Below are 7,780 nucleotides of genomic sequence, written 5' to 3' on the forward strand. Positions count from 1 at the left end.
ACACCCCTACAGGTGCACACAAGAGCAGAGAGGTAGGAAGACCAGCAAGAAGACGAAGGGAAAGGCGTGCTGGCTGCCCAGCTGCGTGTCCAGCTGTGCCTGGACCAGCGGAGCTGTCAAGTGGGGCACTCATCACAGCCCACAGCCCTGTCCCAGCTGCTCCATGAGTTTGAGGGAGCTCTGATGGAAAGTCCCTACCCAGCCCTCAAAGGGATTGTGGCTCGAGAGAAGGGGGCTTTGGGATGCTGTGCTGGAGGTCAAAACAAAAACACTTTGTGTTCCAGCCGTTCCACCAAGCCAACATCCCCCTTGGGCTCTCTCCCATCCCTGCACAGGCCAAAAGGTCCCTCTGAAGGACACTGCTGTCCACACCTCAGCCCATCTCCCTCCTTCTCCTCTCACCTGCAGCGCCCTGGAGAAAGAGGAGGAAGAAGGGGAAGAGCAGGAACAGGATCTTCATGGCTGATGCCCGGAGCAGGTCTTCACGGGGCTGCTGCAGAGAAGACAAACCAATGTGACAAGGACCCAGGGGAGAACCCCAGGTGGTGCTGCAGGAGACTGGGCACAGCTTTCAGGAACCCAAATAGGGGCTAGCTGCACCTACGAGAAAAAGATTTTTCCTCAGCCTTTCTCTTCAGAAGAGTTGTGAGGTGTGCACCTACCTGATGAAGGTCTTGGTGCTCAGGCACAAAGAGACCCAACAGGAATCCCTCGTGTCCACGTGCCCCTGCAGCCAGGGAGTGCTGCTTTGCCCTAAACGTGAGGGTTTTATGCCATTGCTGGTGGGTGGGAGCTGGGCTTCTTCCTGCTGCTGCCTCTGCCCTTGGCCAATCAGTCAGAGACCCATGGGCATGGGCATGGTGGGGTTGCTCCTTGTCCCTCCTGGCTGCTGAGGTGCCTGCTGGGGCTGTTGCAATCGTCACCGTTATCCTCACGCAACACAGCTTGTGACACCCGGGGGCACAGCGGGCACGCACCCTGCGGTGCCTGGGCATGAACCGCCCGCCAAGGGCAAAGCAGGTGGGCTGGGGGAGATCCCATCAGCAAACAGTCCCTTAAAAGGGTAAAATATTTGTCTCTCCCTCTCCTCTCAGTTTACTTAGTAATCAACTTGTGCATGACATGCAGGATCATGTATAATATTTTTCTTTTCTCTACCGTTAACGTTACAGGTACAGTTTTGTGTTTGGCAGGCCAAGATGTGACAAATAGGACACTATCTTTCTGATGGCTGCTGTGATTAACAGGTAGTGAGCAGAGGAACACCAGCTGGGTGAGTCCGCAGCTCTCCTATGGAGCTGAGTTCCAAGAGGGCTGTCCCAGTGCTCCGATGTACAAATGCTTTGGGACATTCATCCTGAAGAGATGAAGGGTCTTGAGGTTGGGCCCCAGCCCCTCCCTGCCCTGCCCTGCTCCCTGGCCCAGGACAGGGATGTCCTCTGCCCCACCAGCTCCCATGGGGACAGCCCCATGGCAGTGCAGTGGCCACCCCCATGTCTCCCTTGAGATGAACACTGTTGGTCTGCCCCAAGCCTTGCCCACAGTGCTGCCCCACAGCCTGGCCCCAAGCTCCCGAGTGACCCCCTGGCCTGGCCACCAGTCCTTATTTCCTCTGGGGCAGGATGATTTCCCCCCACAGCATCTCCTTGGTGGCATAAATACGGGCTCCACAGCTAGGGATGGACCAAGGCCGCCACAACCCTCAGAGTGGCACGTCCCTTGAAATAGCTTCAAAGGAACAACGCAAAACACCCACAAGGGAGAGGGACAGCTCCTCCACTATCCTTTTCCTCTCATTCTTTCTGGGGCTTCAGATGCCCTGGGGGTGACCAGCTCTGACTCAGTGGTGTTGTGCCCCCAGGGGGGAAGGAGATGGAGAAAAGAGACACACACCAGCACACCATTCCCCAGGACACACAGACTCCTCAGCAGTGGGAATACAGACTACCGCCTTTTATTGGGGACAGAGAAGTGCTCGTGGGGCCGTGGTTTGGCTGTCGAGGGTCACCAGTGCCTCCGGTGCACTGCGAAGGTACATGGTGGCTTCGATGTGCCGCGTGGAGATGAGCGTGAGGAGCCCCAGAGGCCGTCAGGGATACCATCGCCTGCAGGAGGAAAAGTTTGGCAGTGTCCATCCCAGCTCTGTGGGGATTTCTCAAGGGAAATGCCCATCTCCCTTTGGGGTTGTTTCTGAAGAGTGATTCTGGGGCTGGTGGCAGCATGGGAAGGGCCCCCACACTCTCCGTGGGTGGTGGCCAGGCTGAGCTGGTGGGAAGTTTTGGAGGACACCAGGTCTCTGCAGCCCCAGCAGCATCTCCCGGGCTGAGACCCAGGGACATCCCCATGCCCTTGGGCTGTGTATTCCCCCCCCTTCTCCAACATCATCACCTCTAACCCCAGCAAGCAGCCTCCACCAGGCAGCCCTGACCTCACCTCCGACAGCAGAAGACCTCCTTGGAGCAGATGCCAATGCGACCGATCCCTGGAGGACACGACCTCTGGGAGCAGAAGCCCCCGCGGCGCTCACAGTCCTGGGGCGACCCTCGAGGAAGGGACAGCCCTACAGGGAGCAGGAAGAGAGCATCTCAGCACAGTCCTGCCCCCTGCATGTCCAACGTTTGCCCACCACAACTGTCCCCGGCCCTGAAGACCCAGGCAGATGGAAACAGGGCGATGTTCCTGGCACGTGGATGGGAGACGCTCGCCACTATCCCACAGCAGCCTCTGGGAGAGGGTCTCCAACACGTGAGCTGGCTCCCTCCTGGCACAAGGGAGGACATCATGGGGAGAAGCAGGACCTGCTTCCTTTCTTCCCCTCTCCAGGAGTGCTGCTGTGCCCTGGGGGTATGGAGAAGGTGGTGAAGCCTCATCCCAGGAGTGCGAGAGCTTTGTTGCAAGGTTCCTGCTTCAGGACCTGCAACGGGAGCCTTTCCTTAAAGATCTGGGGTGTGAGGGACCCCAGCGGGGTTCCGCAGTAACAGAAGCCACATGATTTGTGATCATCAAATTCTCCATTTTCCCCCACAAAACATTTACAAAGGACAAATCCTCCACACCCCTTTTCATGCATATCTTACCTGCTGCTGCCTGGAGCATCAGGAGGAGGACAGCAAGGAGGAGAGGCAGGATCCGCATGGCTGGGAGATGCCCCGAGGGTCACAGCCCTGGGAGAAGAGGAAGCAGGGCAGAGAGGAAGAGGAGAGCCCCTGCCCGTGGGTCACGCAGCACCTGCAAAGGGACAGGACTGAGGATCAGGGGCAGCCCATCCGGGAGGAGATGCTGCTGGGTGCTGGCTGGAGGAGCCTCCTCCCTCACCTCTCTGCTTCCAGCGGCAGCAGCACTTTGATCCCAGCTGCTCCCACCACGTGGCAAAGGCCAGCGGCTTCCTCAGCCTCTCCTGCAAAGCTTCTGCCACGCAGGCAGTGTCCCTTGGGACCGCTGACACCTCAGGATGCCTGGCCAAGAAGCATTTTTTTCCTCTTCTCCCCCTGCCAGAGAGGACAAGGAATCGCTTTCCTCCTCTGACAGCTCTGAGAAGGATTCCCAGGCCTTCAGCCCCGGGTCTTGTGTCATCCCACCTTGCGAAAGAGGCGTTTGCTGCTGTGGTTTGCTGGACACGTCTTGGGACACACACACTGCGTCCCTGTTTGTTAGGCCTTGGCAAGCAATGTGCTTTCACAACACAAAGGAGCTCTGTATTCCTCTCCTCAAGTGAAGCGTGCTCTCTCCATGCTTCGCTTGAAAATTGCTGGGAAGACGCCACGCGGGATGACATCTCCGCTCAGCTGGCAGTCCTCTGAAAGACAAGCTTTAATTATGACTCTGCCACGTAAGAGTTTGCTGTATGTAATCTGTTGCTGGTTCTCAGCAGATCGGTGGTGTACTTTTATAACCCCGTTTCAGATTCATCAATCGTGTGTATATGTGTGCGTGTGTAAATATGTATATGCATAAAAATGTACTCATACATAATGTATGTTCCGAGTGGTTACGTCCGTATACCTTGCATCCCAACCCCTCATCATATTTCTTTGCTCTTTCCTGCCTGAATTTCTCTCCCCGCTGAGGGAAGCTGCACCAGGCATTTGGAGCTGTGTCTCCAGGGGGACACAGCCATGCTGCTCAGGAGCAGGGCCCTTTCTGTTCTCTCCCCCACCCCAAAACTGAACTAGGACGTTTGTTGAAGAGGAACAACACAGGGATGTAGCTAATTACCATCTTAATGAAGCTCTTTAAGGAGCTGCCATGGGCAGGACTCTCCTGGCCACAGGCAGATTTTTGCAGTGATGAAGCTGTTGGGCTGAGCTCCTCACCTCCTGCTCCTTACAGATCATGTCCTCCTCGTGGTGATGTCCCAGATCATCCTGACAAATCCCACCTGAAAAAATCCTGCGTCTCTCCCATGGTCTATAAAGAGAACTTTGTGTGCAGGGAGGGCTGCTGGGGCCCTGGGGTGAGCAGATCTCCTGTCCTGCACACCTTTATGCCAGGAACCTTTGTGCCATGAAGGCTGAACCATCTCCACAAAGCCCTCGGTCTTTGTGCAAAACATCTTGTGCCATTCCAGTTTGTGAAAGAAGCACTCGGCTGCTGTGGGTTGTGCAAAGCTTCTTAGGACATAAACTGCAAATTGCTGGTTTGGTTCCACGCGGCAACTTCCTGAGGTCTCCATCCAGGGGAATCCCTGCGAGGTGGCCGTTGGCCCAGTTTCCTGCCCTTCACAAGGCTGTGGTTTCACTGGTGGCACTGAATCACTTGCGGCAATATCTGGTTCTGCAGGGAGGCCAGGTGCTCTGCGACAAACGGCAGGCTGCTGGCTTACAGTCAGTCCCTTGTAGGCTCTCGGGTTGCTTCCCTTAAAAGCCAACCATCAGTGCTGGGCATCCCTGAGCTGTGGGAGAGCTGGGGTTAGGGTTATTCTGGCACAGTGCTCATTTGCCTGGGTTCAACCCGTGGCTCACCTGGGCAGGACTCAGGAGACAGCTGGAACCCGTTGGCTGGAACCCGTCTAGGGAGGTGATTGTCCCCCTGTACTCGGCTCTGGTGAGGCCGCACCTCGAGTACTGTGTTCAGTTTTGGGCCCCTCGCTACAGGAAGGACATGGACGTACTCGAGCGAGTCCAGAGAAGGGCGACCAAGCTGGTGAGGGGTCTGGAGAACAAGTCTTACGAGGAGCGGCTGAGGGAGCTGGGCTTGTTCAGCCTGGAGAAGAGGAGGCTCAGGGGCGACCTTATCGCTCTCTACAGTTACCTTAAAGGAAGCTGTAGCGAGGTGGGGGTTGGTCTGTTCTCCCACGTGCCTGGTGACAGGACGAGGGGGAATGGGCGAAAGTTGCGACAGGGGAGTTTTAGGTTGGATGTTAGGAAGTACTTCTTTACCGAAAGGGTTATTAAGCATTGGAACGGGCTGCCCAGGGAGGTGGTGGAGTCGCCATCCCTGGAGGTCTTTAAAAGACGTTTAGATGTAGAGCTTAGTGATATGGTTTAGTGGAGTACTTAGTGTTAGGTCGGAGGTTGGACTTGATGATCTTGAGGTCTCTTCCAACCTAGAAATCTGTGTCTGTGTCTGTGTCTGTGTCTGTTGTGAACAGGCGTTTAACTGAGGTTGCTTTGCTTTGGAGGCTGCGCGTGGCTCTACATGCATGTGCTCTGCCGGGCCAGCTGGGCTCCAAACAGAAAGTTACTCACGGGCTGTAGCCTCTGAGTGCTGGGCTCGAGGCCAATTTATCTGCACAAGGATGCTGTTGACCATGGCAGGCCAACTGTGGAGGAAGAAGTGCTCACAGAGCAACCTGCACCTTCTGAGTTTTCTGTTAGGGTTCAGGGTGGGGCAGGAGAAACCTCTTGCAAGAGGAGTGGTTGAATAGCAGGGGTATCGGCCTTCGATACGGGTTGTTTAACTGTAAAGAAATGTCGTGGGTTTAATTCTGCTCACCTGACTCGCTACTGCATCTGACATGAATTTTGCAGATTGACTCCAAATTTAAATAGCCCAAAATAACCAAGGGTAAAACCAGGCTTTAAATCTTAAAATGAGGTCACCGGCCTCCTTTTGTTCTCAGGGTCTCCTCCTCAGTTCCCGTAACAACTGCTGTTCTCGGCTCTGAAAGCTGTGGGCTAGGAGGGGAAACCCCAGATTTTCAGAACAGAGGTGCTCGGAAGAATCACACTGGAGAAGTGACTCCTCATACTCCCTGTGGAAGTGATGGCTGACTCCAGCTTTGATCCCAGCAGGAGGGAAAATTATTTTGGTAAACATTCCTGGTAGGTGTAACCTGTTTTCAGATTTCTTGTTCAAATTTCTAAAGATGAGTAATATTTCTAAAGAAACAAATAACAACAACACACCTGGCAGCCATACAATCTCCCTGGATACTGCTTTTATTGAAAGAATGACCAATCTTTATTGAAAGAATAACCAGTACAATGGTTCCCTGAATCCAGCGATGCAAGAAGAGATCATTCCCAGATCCCTGGAGATCCTGGGCAACTGGTCACACTACAACCTACACAAAGAAAAGAATATTTCAAGGTTTTCAGGCTTGAATTGATGGGGAAAATGCCACCATACAGAAGTTAAATGAAAATTTGGAAAGTCAGCTTTGTCCCAGTCCAATCTTAATCTTACCATCTACAGCAAGAATGCCCAGCACGGCACAGCCCCAGATAACCATTCCCACGAGGGCATTTCCCAGGGGTGCAGAAGGTCCCACGATAGCCACATCGCATAAGACTCTTTGGAGGATGGGGAAAGCCTGTACCATACAAAAAAAAAAAAGTACCCAGAGCCATTACAGTGCTAACGCAATGTCCAGAGGAGGGCTATGGGCAGTACAAGCAAACACATGCTCTAATTCCTTCTTCAAATACAAGAATTGTATCTCCAAGCCCAGGACTCCCTTAGAAACTCAGATTTTAGGAACGGACAGCAGAGACGGGATAGAAAACATTGCTTAGGACTGCAATCCAGGAGAGCTGCACCAGCTCAGCTGGGAAGCTGCCACTTCTTGGGGCAGAATGACGAGGATTTATTTTTGTGTGCCTGGATTTCCACAGATCTGGCCTATTGTCCTCGCTGTAGGTTTCACCCAGGTCTCCCAGCAGATCCTGGTGTCAAGAGGTCCATACAGATGGCCACTGTGTACAGATAAACCCATCAGCACATGCAAAATGACCACTTCTATGCCGGGCGTTGCCCTCTAGGTCTTGGGCCAAGCAGCACAGCATTGCTCTTGTCCACATAAAATCTTTATCTTTTTATCTTTCTTATCTATTATCTATTTTTATCTTTCCCACATAAAATACGATATCCCCATTCAGACTGCTTTTGGGAATGGTTTGTACTATTCCCAGAAGGATGTCTGGGTTTTATCAGTGACAGTGTTAGTTGTCAGGGGTGAAAAATTGCCCCAGGGAGCAGACTACCAATTAATACAGCATGTTCCCTGGGCCTGCCTGGTCTTTTCCCATCCTTAAACCCCAGAGAACATTTACCATCCTATTCCCACATTGATCAACCCCAAAACTCTACTGACACTTGTGCTCATAGTGCCCTGCACTGTAATTTTGCCATTTTCAAGGATGCTGTTTAAAAAAAGCTCCTTTTGCTGGACAATAACGTGAGTTTGGGGTTCCAGCACCCTGTGGGTCCCCCCAACAAGCCCTAATCCTTCCTAAAACACTTGTGGTTGCATAGGATTCCCCACCAAGCAGAGGGTACCTGCAGCATTTTGACCTTGACTCGTGATCTTTTGCCTCCCCAACCCATGTGCAAGGTCCTC

The sequence above is a fragment of the Cygnus atratus genome, chromosome 3 (genome assembly GCF_013377495.2).
Source record: "Cygnus atratus isolate AKBS03 ecotype Queensland, Australia chromosome 3, CAtr_DNAZoo_HiC_assembly, whole genome shotgun sequence".
Classification (NCBI taxonomy): Eukaryota; Metazoa; Chordata; class Aves; order Anseriformes; family Anatidae; genus Cygnus; species Cygnus atratus.